Below are 14,430 nucleotides of genomic sequence, written 5' to 3'. Positions count from 1 at the left end.
CCTCTCCAGCTTCCTCTCCACCACCCTTCATTGTCCTTCTCAGGAGTTTGCTTCACACTCTCTTCCTCCATTGTTCTGGACACTCTTTGCAGCCTCCTCCTGCCTCTTTGTCTTCTCTGCTTCTGGTTTTATTGGGTATTTTTTTTTTTTTTAATAGACGGAGCAGGATGGGAATGGGGAGATGAGAGAAGAGTTGGCAGAGGAGGAAGCCGAAGCTGCAGGCACAACTCTGAGCCCCCAAGCCACCGATGCTCTTCTTCCCACACCCCCGTTTCCCTGTTGCAGCTGTCGTTACAGATGTTTTGGGTACCGTCTGAGCCGGGTGGCATGTTTAGGATTCCAGGGGAGCTCAGCAGCCGCTTCTCCTTCCTGTCCCTTTCCCTATTGCTTTTTCATTTCTTAACTCACTGTGGTGGATGGAAGCAATGCTGTTATTCCCTTTAGCAAAAATAGGCTTTTCTGTATTTCCTTTCCTTGGCGTTTCCTGTTTTTGACAGAAAGTGCAAGTATGAAGGGTTAATTTAAGTCTTGTAGGTAGTTGTGAGATAGTTGGTTCATTTGCCTTTAGTTCGAAATTTTTTCACATTAAATAACATTGGATTAGAACACAGAATAATAAAGATTCTTGTCACGGCATTTTATGTTTGGGTTATGCTTGGATTCCATTTGTTGCACTCTACTAGGACACATGGCAGGTGATAATTTTAAAGCTGTTGGAATTGCAAGGCCCTAATTGGTTATTTATGGAAACATTAACGGTAACTAGTAGGTTTTGAGTATTAACAATATATAGGGAAAACTTTCTATTTCACAAGAGCTATGCTAACTTGATTAAATATCTTCCCTCAGGTTGGGCGTGGTGGAGGTCTAGTTTGTCCAGGTTATATATACTACTGTACTTTAGGGAACTTGTTAACACTGAAGCATTGAATTAGCTCAGAATTTATGCTTTAAAACTGATTCATTGCTTTGTAAAATTCTTGAGTTACATAATGGATCTAAATTAAATTGAATGTAGGATAAATAATAACAAAGGCGTCCATCTTTTTGCACATATAACAATAATTAAAATATCTATTAGGTGCAAAAATCTGCCGAAAGGTACCAGTTTTCTCATTCATTGTATAGTTTATGAAAATTGGATTTTGGTCTGTTTGCCTTCTTTTCCTAAGTTTATTTAGATTGTCCGGGTTCTTTGGACAGTGGTTTTGTATAAGTGATGAAGTCAGTACAGTAGTGGTTTCCCTTATCTATAAAACCTAGGTGATTCTAGTAATTTTATTTCAAGTTAAAAGAGTGCACTTTTCAGTACAATAGTTTCTTTTCACTTATCACCCGTTTGTGTATGCAGTTGGTTGTGTGGAAGGCAAAAGGGTATTGAGAGAGTAGGTAGATTTGGTTAGATATGTTGAAAAAAGATGCCTTGGTTTCAGACATTAGTCATTTTAATATATACTGGATTTTTGAAATTTGAAAGTCATATTTTCATGGTGAGTTTTGTATTCTAAAATTTGCCTGATAACTTAAAGGCAAGTCATACTTGAGTCCCTTAAACATATAGTTTGGTCTTTGGAAAAGTGATAGGGAGTTAATATTGACTGTAAGTCATGGGCTTTGAATGTTATTTTATTTAATCCTCTTAAAAATACAATTAAGTCGATACTATGATTATCACCTTTTTTTTTTTTAAGCCTGTAGTACCTGGTCTTCCTAGGTGGTCTCCCATCCAAGTACTAACCAGGCCCGACTGTGCTTAGCTTCCAAGATAAGACGGGATCAGGTGTGTTCAGGGTGGCATGGCCGTAGGTCACCTTCATTCTTACATGAAGAAACTGGAATTTAGAGAGCTTAAGTAACTTTCCTGTGTGATGGAGCTAGGTCTGCTTAGCTTCCAAGCCTTCTCTGTTGTTTTCATATTGCTAGTTAGGTGTTGATCTGCCTCTTCTTCACATCTGGCTTTCTGCTTCAGACTTGCTTTAGTCAGTAAATGTGCACATGTTGATGTATTTGTTTGGTCTTGCACTGTAAAAATTAAGGTGGATACTTAAATGCTATTCTAATTATCATGAAAATTGGTGGACACCACTTGGGGTATGTGCGTGTGTGTGTGTGTGTGTGTGTGTGTGTGTGTGTGTATGTGTGTATGTGTATCTACGTATCTACCATAATAACTTGAATTCTTTAAAACTACAGTGACATTAAAAGGATGTTTTTGTCATAGTGACGTTTTTCCCTAAAGTCCAGATGCACTCTCTTGAATATCAAAGAGAAATCTTGAATTGTAGGTTCACCCAAAGCTCTGGGAAAAAAGTTTTTTAGATGTTTACAGCAAAATAATTTGGTGTCTTGAACTGACCAGAAGCTACTTGGAATCTTTATTCATCTCACTTAGAAAATAGGCATATTTTGCTGTTGTATTAATTTGTTTATTGGAAGTGTTTTAGACCCTCGAGGGCTTGTTAGGATAGAAACACTGTACTGTTTCTAAAATCTGAGAAATTCTGAAGTATATCTGTCCTCAAGAATTTTGAATAAAGGATGTGGACCTGTAATCATTTTTTGAATAATACAGTAGGATATTTTAATATTTGATTTTAAAGCTTATTTAATTTTTCTGTGAAACTATTAGTAGCCAAATTCAAAAATGTAGGCATACAAGTTTGTATTTTGGAATTCTTATAACAGTCTTGACTTTTCCTTTGTATGAAAGCATGAAAAGATTTTCTTTGCCAGCAATTATACAATCTTAAAGTTCAGTTCATATAATCTTCGTTTAGTTTTTTAAAATGACATGTTTGGGGCTTTCAGTTTCAGTTGACAGTTTTACTGTAGGTCTTTTGGAATTATTGGGCTCTCAGAAAATATGGCACCATTTCACAGATTTTAAAATCTAGGGTTTGAAAAATAGAAATAGTTTGATCATTGACATATATGACATGTTAATTGATATTACTCTGTTATCCAAAACATTATCAGAGGAATCCTTTTTTCTTGTTATTTGCCTAATCTATTGGCTAAGTGGGCTTATAATTTATACCCCTTTTAGTAGTTGAAGGGTCCTATATAACTTACTCTCTTGGTGGTTTGCAAATTGGCTGAATAAGATGACTGAATACTTTTTCAGTCCATTACGGACAAAAGCTCTATGTGAAGTAATAATGTGGAGGGTTTAGATGGCCCTGGCTACACATTACAATCACTTGGGGAGCTTTTAAAAATGCTGTGCCCATCCCCAGATATTCTAATTTAATTGGTCTGGAGTGGGTGCTTTGTAGTGGTTTTTTGAAAGGTCCGTATGTGATTGTAAATCGTAGCTAGGTTTGAGAAGTGCTGCTGAGAGGAGGACTTCCTTAGTAGGGTTCTTTTGCTGGAAGGTTGGTATATTTCTTGTGATATATGCTCTTGGCTCAAAAAACAAAACAAAAAACCCCCAAACCTGCTAATGTTTTAACCTTTTTGTTTTACAAAACTAAGAAGTACTTACCATAGAAAAATGCTGTAAAGTTCTTGTAGTAGTAGAATAATGCTGTAAAGTTCTTGTAGCTGAAGCCATCTACTTTGTTAAAAAACTTAAATAGTACAGGCTTACAGTGATATGTGACAAGAGAAAATAACTGCTTGCAGTTATTAGAATTTCAAATAATAGAGCATGCTTTTATTCTTTTCATGGGTTAAGGATTATAAATCCTTTGAATTGAGGTAAATATATCGTTACTTTTTTTTTCAAGTTTTCTGTTTTTTGACTCCTTGACCTTACTTTTTTTGGTATCCTATGTAATTTTTTTAAATTTTATTATTTTAAATTTATTTTTCAATTATAGTTGACATACAATATTATATTAGTTTCAGGTATATGATGTAGTGATTAGATATTTATATACCTTTTAATTTTTTTTTCTTTAGGCGAGGCAACCCCCTGCCCCCTTGTGAGTTGACTTCATAGATTGCAAGGACCTTGTCAGCTTACAATCCCTTATTTTTTATTTTTTACGCCTATAGCACCTGGTCTTCCTTTGTGGTCTCCCATCCAAGTACTAACCAGGCCCGACCCTGCTTAGCTTCCGAGATCGGACTGGATTGGGCTTGTTCAGGGTGGCATGGCCATAGACTAGATATTTATATACCTTATGAAGTGGATCACCCCATCAGGCACCATACATAGTTATTACAGTATTATTGACTGTATTTCTTATGCTGTACTTTACATTCCTGTGACTATTTTTAACTGGCAATTTGTACTTTTTAATCCCTTTTCACCTTTTTTGCCTAACTCCCTCCTATCTGGCAACCACCAGTTTGTTCTCTGTATCTGAGTTTGTTTCTGTTTCGTTTGTTGGTTTATTTTTTTCAGATTCTTTGTATAAGTGAAATCATCTAGTATTTATCTTTCTCTTGCTCATTTTGCTTAGCATAATACCCTCTACTAGATCTATCCGTGTTGTCACAAATGGCAAGATTTCATTCTTTTTTATGGCTGAGTAATATTCCATCGTATATATGTACCACATCTTCTTTATCCATTTGTTTTTCGATGGACACTTAGGTTGCTTCCATATCTTAGCTATTATAAATAATGCTGCAGTGAACATAAGGATGCTTATATCTTTTTGAATTAGTGTTTTGAATATTTTTCGGATAAATACCCAGAAATAGAATTGCTGGGTCATATGGTAGTTCTGTTTTTGATTTTTGGTGAACTTTCATACTGTAGTGGCTGCACCAATTTACAGTCCCACCCACAGTGCACAAGGGTTCTCTTTTTTCTACATCTTCACCAACACTTGAGTTATTGATAATAGCTGTTCTGACAGATGTGAGGTGATAGTGTTATCTCATTGTGGTTTTGACTTACATTTCCCTAATGATTAGTGATGTTGAGCATCTTTTCATGTGTCTGTTGGCCCTTTGTGTGTAGTCTTTGGAGAAATACCTATGCATGTCTTCTGCCCATTTTTTAATCGTGTTGTTTTTGACCTTAATTTTTCAAAACTTATTGACCTTATTCCTTGATCTTACTTTTTCAAAACTGGTTTTGAAACCTGCCATTTCCCTGGTTTTGAAATCTGCCGCTTACTCTCTGTGTGATCTTAGGCAAGTTATTTAACTTCTTTGTATTTTAGTTTATTCATCTGTAAAATAGGGACAGTAGTTAACTGTTTCATAGAATTAAAGTGAGGTTTAAACACATGCATATATGTAAAGTGGTTGTTACATGTTTTGCTAGTACATGGTCTTTTTTGTACAATTTGATTTGGAATTTAAGTAATCAGATTTTTTTTTTGAAAGGATTAATGAAACTTTTTAAAAGTTACATTTCTTTATTCTTTGCTTGCTCCCTCTCAAATGGTATAGAAGTGATTCAGCTTTCTGATTTGGGAATGTGGATAGGAGTCTACTTTTAGTGCTCAGTAGTTTAGTAAGAAAACTGTGAACTTGAAAATTTAGAAGTTTTGGTTTTAAGTTCCAGCCTAGTCCCTATTTAGTTATTTCTAAACTCTCAGCCTCATTTTCTAGGGGTAATAATAATAACCTTCCTTACCTACCCAAGAAGTAATTTCGAGAAGCAAAGAAATAAATGCATATGAACATGCTTGCAACACTAAACACACTGTAGAAATTGCTTCATTTAGCAAATATTTATAGAGCATTATCTTGGTGCTAGATGCTACTTCTAGGTGATGGATCAAATTTTTAATTGCCTTTAACTTTTTTCTTAAGTTGCATATACCCAGTGCAGAAAAGCATAAAGGAACAGAACAAAAATTGCTTGTAATTTCATCACCCAAGGGTAATTAGTTAACATTTTGGTGTATGCAATCCTTTTCTTTTTCCTCTGCGGAGGGACTTTAGACATTGTCCCTCCTCTTGTGGGAGAAGGCTCCATATCCCCCTTCAGTCTGCAAGGGATAATTATGACCCTCCTCAGCTCTGCTACTGTTCATTGAATGTTTACTAGCCTCAAGGTGGGTAGTACTCAATGCACTCACAGTAGCACTTGGAGCTAGACTCATGGATTATCCCAGGTTTATTAATGAAAAAAAATGGAGCCCTAGAGGAGGTAACTAACTTGCCTGAAGCCATACAGCTACTAGGCAGAAGACTGGGTGTTTGACCTACATCTGTCTTATGCCAGAGCTTCTCTTGTTAGCTACTACTCAGTACTGCCTCCTGTAATTAACATGTTATAATAAGTATTAAAATGGCAAATGGAAAGTGCTGCGGGAATGCAGAGGAAGGAGTGAATAATTCTGTTTTGGGATTTGGGTGTTTCATGCCTAGGAGGTAATTTGTGATAGGTCTTAAAAGGTAAGTGGGAGAAAAGCATTCTAGATATAGGGAAAAGCATATGCAAAAGTTCGATGTTTGGTAAATGGTAAACATTTAATGTGATTGTCACTTAGGAGCAAATCAGCCATTTTAGGAAGTGTATACTTTATCCTGTAAGTTATTGGGTAAACAATGGAGGTTTTTAAGTAGGGTAACAACATGGTCAGTTTTGCTTTTGTAGAGCATTGTGTGAAGAATGATTTGGTGGAAGGAGGCTGGAAGGTGGTGGTGGCCGAGTGGGGAAATAGATGGATGAGTCCGTTTCAGAGACTTATTAGTTCATTGATGTTAGGACATAGGGGAATGGCCAGATTAGAAAGAATTCTAGGATAGCTGGGCTATTTATGGAATATAATACCATGGAGGGAATGAGAGAGTGGAGTGCAGATTTTGAATTTTCACTCACCTCTGCCTTTACTTCTCTTTCTCTTAAAAGCTGTTTGGTGATTGGACCAATAATAACCTATTAACATTTATCAGTTTTGAGAATTCAGTACAGGGAAAAGATAGGGATGAACATTTTTATTTAAAATGAAATGTTGGTCTTATCTATCGATTTAATTTGTGTAGGTGATTTCTGATTTAGAGTAGAGTTGATTATCTCAATCTCTTGTTAAGTGGATTTTTTTGAGTGTTTTTTTTTTTTTTAACGAAAAACTGGCTAGGATTAGTTCTGTTCAAAGGAGTATGTTTTATGAATGTGCATATTCAAGTTAGGGCATATAGTCTTCTTAAGACTTTAGATCTTGAAGGAGTGTTAGAAATCTGAGAAGTTTGAGTCATTTTAAAATAAAGTCATTCTTTCTGTGATATTCTCTGACAGAAAGGGGTATCAGACATGTAGCATAGACACACTTAGGTCATACACTTCACAGTAGAGGAAACTAGCTGGGAACTTGGCAGTATGAGTTATAGTACAACATTTAGACTTTATAGATGTGACAAACATTGGATTAGTAAGTGTGTTATGTAAAATTCTTTTTATTGAAAGATCATATTGCATACTTGTTTGTTCTTGGAGAACCGGAAAAACAAAGATAGACTTTTTTTTTTTCATTTTCTCAGGTGTTTGTTCCCTTAATCATACTTTATATTCATACATAAAGAAGGTCCAAGTACTTTTCTTTAAAAAATGTTTCCTATTGCCAGACTTTATTGATAAGAAATGTTCTTGAGCCTCCATAAAAACCCAAGAGGATGGGTTCAGAGAGCTTCGGAGGTGGAACACATTTATGTGCCCGAGGAGTAGTGCACCCCAGTTTCACAGGGACAGAGCTCCTATACTTGGGACCCTTCTGGACCATGCTCTGTGTCCTTCCAAATATGGCTGTTTATCTGTATCCTTCATAATATCCTTTATAATAAACTGGTACATGTAAATAAATTTTAAAAAGTTTCTTACCATTTCACTATCACATTGTTTCTTTGAAAAGTGGTGGTGTTCCTTCTCTTAAAAAGATATTCTTTACTTTTTGGAATTACATTTGTGTCAGCATGGATGGAGGAATTTTTCTCATAGATTCCAGATATTTTTGGCTTTAGATTTTTGCCTGTTAAATCTAGTAGTTACTGATTAAGCATTTTATTGTTTGCCTGGACTAGGAGCAGGAAAGGTTACAAAGATGAATACAGTATATATAGTCCTGTTTCGATAGAGTTTGTAACCTGGGTGTAGTGGAAGGATTATGATTAGATAAATACATGAATTATTATATTCAGAGCACAACAGAATAGATCTTTTTTTTTTTTTTTTTTTTTTTTTAAGAAATGAGCTATGAAAATGTTAAAAATTTTAAACTTAGCAATTCCACTTTGGGACTCTTCTAAGGGTACAATCCTTTTATAATAAATTGGATGTTTGCTTTTCATTTGGACCTTGATACTTCTATAGCAAATTTAGCTAAAACAAACAAAAAAAACCTGGTTTCCCATTTTTTCCCCCTGAAAGGTATGTGCTGTATTGCCCTGTCCCACACTCTTCAGTACTGAAGTCCTTGCAGCAGTTTTATTTGTAGCACCTTTTTTTTGGTAAACTTCTCTTTCACCATACTTTTTATTAGAGGTATCATCTACTCAGTTGTTTGTAGCTACCCCTTGTTCTTAAATTTTTTGACTTGGATTTTTTACATATTACATTTTCTGCTTTGGAGATATAGTTAGGATAGGTGTGATTAAGTTAATGAGAACAGGGAAACTGTATTTTAGGCAATCTAGTTATTTTATTAGGGGAAGGCAATTAAAATAAAGATGAATCACACAGGCCTATGATTTTAAACCTGGGCATAAGTCCCATCTCTTTTAGTGGTTATTTGATATTCCTTTGATACCATCTGTAACTTTGGGAAAGTTACTTAACCTCTCTGACCCTTGGTTTTTTAAATATAATCATACATACATACGTACATACCCCCACGGTGGTGGTAAGGATGTCTAAATGAGATAACTCATACATTCAACAAATTTATTAAGTATATACTACTTTCCAGGCATTGTGTTAGGCAGTGGAATATGGGGGTGAATAATATAGGCAAGATCCCTGTTCTCATCCTAGTGTGAGGGAGATGATTGATGTACTACTACATATAAACAAATATCAGACAGTGATAACACTATACAGAGAAGTAGAGTATTCAGAGAAATCTTCCTGAGAACATTTCTTCAAGGAACAAAAGAGTCAGCCATACAAAGATCTGAATTGAGTGGGAAAAGCCTGTCTCAGGCAGGAGGAATAGTTGTGTACAAAAGCTTTTAAAGCAAGAAGGAGTTGGGCATATTCCAGGAAAAGAGAAGACCAAAGTGGCAGGAGTATGGCAGGTGAGAATAATCTCAGATAAAGTCAGAGAGCTGGGATGCAGATCATGTCTGTAAGCCAGGGTAAGAGTAAGAAGCTTGGACTTTATTTTAGATGCAGTAGGAAACTATTGAAGGTTTTTAAGCAGAGAAGTGACAAGATCTGACTTACTGTTCTATTTCTTAATGAGATGAAAAAGTTTTTTGGCCAGCTTGACTATATATCCTTTTAAGAATGAAGTCATACCTACTTAAAATGTTTAATTTATAAATTTTAGTTACATATTTAAAATCACATACTGTAAAATACAGTACTTTAAAATATAGTTTTATCCTCTTACATGTCAGGAAACAGTTATTTTCAAATTCTTCATGTATTCAGCCTCAGTGTTTTTGTGATTACCAGAGCTATTTTTCACTCATCTAACAGTTCGTCAAAATATATACATTAAGTTTGCATTTGTTTAGGATGTAGCACTTTTGGGTTATGAATATAATACCACCACTGGAAATTTTATTCTAAGCCATAGTGTGGCATTATATAACATTAGGTATTTTGATCATGCTGTAGGTATATATTTTTAATCTCCATGATGTAGCCACTTGCTGTATTTTTAAAATGGTCTTTACAGAGGTTGCTTACAGTGACAGCTAACACTTGTAATCGTGAGATATATCTCCTGGGATAATTATGAAATATCATATTTTTTTTATTTTTGCCTTCAGATGACCTCTAAGTATGCTGCACTACTATTAATTGAGATTGTTTTGGGTTGTCTTTCCCAAGCTTTTGTTGTTGTTGCTTGGTTTTCTTTTTGTCTTTTAAAATAATCAAGCTCCCCACTCCCTCCCCTTCCAGGTGTTCACGAGTGCCCAAATATAGGGATTCTTTTTCTTGAAGGATACTTTTCGGGAAAAAGGTAACTGTTGCCATATCACCTCTGTTTATTCTTTTAACCTTTCCTTTCTTCTCCCTGTGTCCCTGATCTGCAGGCCATATCATTGAACTTGCCTTCAGTGACCCCTGTATATAGTGGGGTGTGTTTGTGTGTGAGTTTAATATTGTCTTCAGTGGGGAGGTGCTTCTGGCATCTAGTAGATTGGGACTGTAGTGCTGCCAAACATCCTCTAATGCACAGGACTGCTGCCCTCCACAGCAAAGAATTATCTACTTTATAATGTCAGTAATGCTGAGGCTGCAAAACTCCGTTCTGTAGTACGGTTTCAGTACTACAAGGGAAAAGAAAATTGAGGTAGTTGATGAGCATATGATATAGTTACATGCTGCTGTCCAATTAAGTACCAGTTTAGGAAGACTGAATAGTTCTTAATCTATTTGAACCACTTGATTTGTATTAGTTTGCAATTATATAATCTTCAGGCAGTCCTGAAGATTATGAACTTTGGTGGTTCTGCTCTTTTCCTAAAGTTTTCCGTTGCCTTCTGGGTTCCCTTCTCCATTGCCAGAGTAGGCATAGGAGTAGGTGGTAAATGAACCCAAGTTTCTGAAATCCTCCAATTTAGTTAATTTGTGATTGTGATAATTGGGCAGTGGCGATGGTGAATGGTGTTTAGTCAAGCCTCTGTCCCAAATTCAAATGGTTTTGAACTGGCCTTGACAATGATACATCATGGCTAACTATTCAGAATGAAGTTAAGAGCATAACAGAAGCTTTATTTTCCCTTAGTCTGTTTCGAAATTAAGATGACTTAGGTGAGCTATAGTTTTGGTGGTCTAGAGCAGTGAGTCCTAATTTTTCATTTCCAAGTCATTCTCATGCCTTTCCTATTTTGAAGCATTCAGGGAACCAGACTGTGCTATTATAGTAAAATGTGTTTTCTTATCTTTTTAAATTAATAAAAGAACAAAATTGTCCCAACAATGAGTGAGCCAGTATCATCATGACTAGCTGCAGAGAGACTTTAGGTAGCTAGAAAACTGATGCATTATGTCTTTTAGACTTTCTGGAATATTGAATATAACCTTTTGATTCTTGGTGCTATTTTCTTGGACTCTTTAGGAATTTAGGGATAGTTTTAGGAGTTTGAATTTTATAAAGAGAAGCGTGGTACATCTTTTTCTTTTAAATGTTATCTGTGTATCATTTAGCTTTATTAATTTTAATAATCTATATTAAAAGGTATGTCCTAAAATTTATTTCTCAATGACTTTTATAATTTTCAAAATATCAAAATGTATAGATATATTTATTTGAACTGAAAAAACGAAGTCAGACTTTTTTGACCAAATTTGATTAGCCTAATTGATTTAACAACAAGGACTACCTTTGCCAATTAGGTTACACAGCATATATTTTCTATAAACTGAATGACTCAAGGTAATCTGCAACTTTAAGTTTTGGCAAGGTACACTTAAAGTAGAAGATAAAGCTATTTTATCTAACACTGCCGTATTGGCAAAGTGTGCTTTTTTTTTTTTTAAGAAATTTTAGTATTTAGAGTTTTAACTCTTTTGAACACATGGGATATTTACAAGTTGCTTATAAGTTACACAACAGATAGATATCTTACTCTTATTTTAGTAATTTATCAATTTGTAATATTTATGTTGCCTTGATAACACTAAAAAATGTATCATCAGAAATTTTAAACTACATTATGATAAACTTAGTGATGTTCTTTGGTGATACATGCCAAAGCATTTAAGGTGAAATATCTTGATGTCTGTACCTTACTCTAAAATAATTCGGATAAAAAGGAGGGAGAGAAAAAGGAGCTAGAGATAAAGCCAGGAGTTGTAAAATGTTAACACTTGGTGAATTCAGGTGAAAAGTAGTGTTCATTTTTTGATATTCTTTCAATTTTGCTGCAGGCTTGAAGAGTTTCAAAATAAAAAGCTGGGAAAAACTTAAGTCACAGGGATTAAACAGTTGATTTTAAGAAGTATGTGTTAGTATTATAAGAAATTACCAGGATAAAAATACATAAAATTATGTGGGAGAAGTAGAAGGGTTTTTCACGAATTTTTGTAAATGAATGATGCTGGGTATGAAATAACCATGGTTTTTAGATTTCGTTGGTGCATTTAAAAGCAGTGGAACTATTTTATTATAAAATGTCAACTTTGTTAGAAATAGCATTTTTTTCCAACTCTTCAAACTTATGATGAAAAATTTTAGATGCCAAATTAGAAATCCACAAGAAGGTACCTGATTTTTAAAAATTCTTTTTGTAGTAAGCAGGTAAACAGGTTTGAAAGTCTCAGTTCTAGCTTACATTCTTTCAGCTCTTTGGGTCCCAGGAATACTACAAGTTCACTCAGTTATATTACAAATTGGCAGTTCATCCTGTCATGGACAGATGGATGTGACTGTTTTAGCAGAGGCACTGTATAGCTTATGAAGCAAAACCATGATAACCTCTCTCCAAATTTGGACTACTCCCACAGACATATAAACTTTATGTTCAGCTTCTAAGAGTAATCATAATATGTTGGTTTTTAAAGCCACAGACTTATTTTATGACCTTGTAATTTCCCTTTTTTTATAATTTAATTTCTTTAAAAACTATATAAGTTAATCATATTACTAACATAATTTTTACTGGCTATGAAACTAGTAATTCTATAAACTAGAAGTTTATAAATGAACTTTTTATTATTCTAAGTATCTTGTAAAAAATTGTCTGGAAAGATGTATATACTTTGACTTGAAGTCATTCATATAGAGATTTGGAATGTGTACTATGACTATTTAGTTGTACTGGAAAACTAAATGCCCCTGTGTTATAGCGTAAACTGTACCCAGTAGTACTAATTGACTGACTTAACTATTCTTCTAAAAGGTTAAGATTTAATTTTTGGATTGGAAGAGTAAGGCATACAAGGTGCACGTAGGCACTGTGCAAGAATGTTGAGGCTGAAAACCATGTGTACTTTCTTTTGGCCAAGGACATTGAGATAATTTCATTCCTTTGAATAGATCAAGCTGTCTGGCTAATAAAGAGACTTCAGTGTTATAACCTCATCAAATGTTTCCCTCTTTTTGTAGCTGAAAGTGGAAGACTGCAGAGGCTTAATTTATTGAAATACAGATTTAGAAGTTGCCAGTGGTATTTTCAAAAGTGTCCATAATATAACCATAAAAATCAGAAAATTAACATTACTACTATTCTGATTTTCATCCCCCATTCAAGTTTTGTCACTTGTCTCAATCATGTCCTTTACAGTAAAAGATCTCATTTAGAATCACATCACATTTGGTTGACATGTTTCTTTAGTTAATTAAGTTTGGAACAGTTCTTCAATTTTTTTCTTGATTTCAAAGATTACATGCCAATTATTTTGTAGAATGACCTGGATTGTTTGGTGTTTTCTCATGATTACATTCAGGTTATGTATCTTAGGCGGGAATTTCACAAAACTAATTCTATGTTCTTCTCACTGTATTCTGTTATTGTGTAATTGCATTTTGTCCCATTGCTGGTGATGTTCACTGATAACCTAATGTGGTAAATGCATAAGTTTTCTGTATTAGTTTCCTATTGCCGTTGTAACAGATTACCACAACTTTAGTGGCTTATTACAACACAAACTTCTTATTTTATAGCTTTGGGTGCCAGAAGTCCAAAATTTGTTTCACTGGGCTAGTCATGCTGTTGGCAGGGTTGGTTCTTTCTGGAGGGTCTAAAGTCGAATCTATTTCCTTGCTTTATCCAGATTCTAGAGATAGCTTGTATTCCTTGGCTTGTGGCCCCCCTCCATCTTCGGAGGATATCTCTCCAGCCTCTACTTCCATTGTCACATCACCTTCTCTGTCTTTGACTCTCCCCATCTCCTTCTTATAAGGACCCTTGTGATTATATTGGGCCTACCAGATAATCTAGGATAACCTCCTTATCTCAAGACCTTTAATTTAGTCACATTGGTAAAGTCTGTTTTTCCATGTAAGTTAATATATTCACTGGTTCTGGGTATTCAGATATGGACATCTTGGTGTGTGTGGGGGGGTGGGGAGGGGGCAGTTAACTTATCCTACCATTCTTCTCCACTATAAAATCATTCTTTTTCCTGTTGTAATATTTTTGTGGGAAGATGACTTGGATCCCTGGTTCTTGTTAGTGGAGAATGGTATTTAGAAGCCAAGATCTAGGTGCTAGGTGTGTTCAATCCTCTTAATATCCCTGTTTCTAGAGCTAGGAAGTATGTATGTATGTGTATAGATCTACATCTGTATTTCTATATTAGTTCATACTGATGTCTTAAATTCCAGTCCAACACCACAGGGTTCACTTTTGTTTTCTACTTTTCAGAGAAGGGTTATAAAGTTGTGGTAACAGATTACAGATTACCAC

The 14,430-nt window shown here is 34.9% G+C and overlaps 1 protein-coding gene and 2 pseudogenes across 1 annotated transcript in view; 1 reads left to right on the top strand and 2 right to left on the bottom strand.

The window, feature by feature from the left end:
* SEC63 (SEC63 homolog, protein translocation regulator) overlaps positions 1-14,430 on the top strand; it is a 55,890-nt gene that overhangs the window by 463 nt on the left and 40,997 nt on the right. The gene's annotated exons all lie outside the window — the stretch shown is intronic.
* On the bottom strand, positions 1,690-1,808 carry LOC112474355 (annotated as a pseudogene).
* LOC112474426 lies at positions 3,991-4,109 on the bottom strand (annotated as a pseudogene).

Source organism: Pteropus alecto, unplaced genomic scaffold (genome assembly GCF_000325575.1).
Source record: "Pteropus alecto unplaced genomic scaffold, ASM32557v1 scaffold79, whole genome shotgun sequence".
Lineage (NCBI taxonomy): Eukaryota > Metazoa > Chordata > Mammalia > Chiroptera > Pteropodidae > Pteropus > Pteropus alecto.
Note: the sequence above shows the minus strand (reverse complement) of the source record. Positions and strands in the feature narration are given on the sequence as shown.